The 350-nt window shown below is 66.3% G+C and overlaps 1 protein-coding gene across 2 annotated transcripts in view; it reads right to left on the bottom strand.

The window, feature by feature from the left end:
* Tfap4 (transcription factor AP-4 (activating enhancer binding protein 4)) overlaps positions 1 to 350 on the bottom strand; it is a 12,308-nt gene that overhangs the window by 11,212 nt on the left and 746 nt on the right. The gene's annotated exons all lie outside the window — the stretch shown is intronic.

Below are 350 nucleotides of genomic sequence, written 5' to 3'. Positions count from 1 at the left end.
CTGAGTTAAAGCCTCAGTACCAGTACACAAACACACACACCCATACACAGAGCTGGGACTAGAAGGAACGGGCTGCTTAGAGAGAGAGAAGAGCTCGGCTGTGTAGCCAGGCTGGCTCAGAACTGGGGCCCGGCCCACCCTGTCCGCGGGGGCCGAGCTTTGTGAGCGGAAAGCGTGGCTCGGAGCGCCTACGGGTCCCACAATGCCACACTGGCGCGGCGCGGCGCACTACATCTCCCGTGAGGCCGCGCGCGCGGAGGTCCGCCTACTCCAAGAGGGCTGCAGAGTCACGTCCAGGCCTCGCTAGTAAACAGCGCCCGGGCGCGGGGCTGGCGAGCGGGCGAGCGGGC

This window comes from Dipodomys ordii, unplaced genomic scaffold (genome assembly GCF_000151885.1).
Source record: "Dipodomys ordii isolate 6190 unplaced genomic scaffold, Dord_2.0 Scaffold14, whole genome shotgun sequence".
NCBI lineage: Eukaryota > Metazoa > Chordata > Mammalia > Rodentia > Heteromyidae > Dipodomys > Dipodomys ordii.
The sequence above is the reverse complement of the archived record's forward strand: the minus strand, read 5'-3'. Positions and strand labels throughout refer to the sequence as shown.